A 206-nucleotide genomic window follows, 5' to 3' on the forward strand; every position below is an offset into this window, starting at 1 on the left:
GGGATCCCAACTTTCCACTATTTACCATTTTCATTTTATTTCAGAACGCATTGGTTTTATTCCTATTCTCTTTATTTCTTTTTCTTCTTGTATTTCCTACTATGCACTACACAAAAGATTTATTTCATTTATTTAATGTATTCTAAGTTCATTGAATTCCAGATCCATGTTCGTATCAACTTACTATCAACATTGGCGTTTATTGC

General features: G+C 30.1%; 1 protein-coding gene across 1 annotated transcript in view; it reads right to left on the reverse strand.

Moving 5' to 3' along the window:
• LOC119588748 overlaps positions 1-206 on the reverse strand; it is a 12,272-nt gene that overhangs the window by 8,787 nt on the left and 3,279 nt on the right. The gene's annotated exons all lie outside the window — the stretch shown is intronic.

Source organism: Penaeus monodon, chromosome 24 (genome assembly GCF_015228065.2).
Source record: "Penaeus monodon isolate SGIC_2016 chromosome 24, NSTDA_Pmon_1, whole genome shotgun sequence".
NCBI classification, from domain to species: Eukaryota; Metazoa; Arthropoda; class Malacostraca; order Decapoda; family Penaeidae; genus Penaeus; species Penaeus monodon.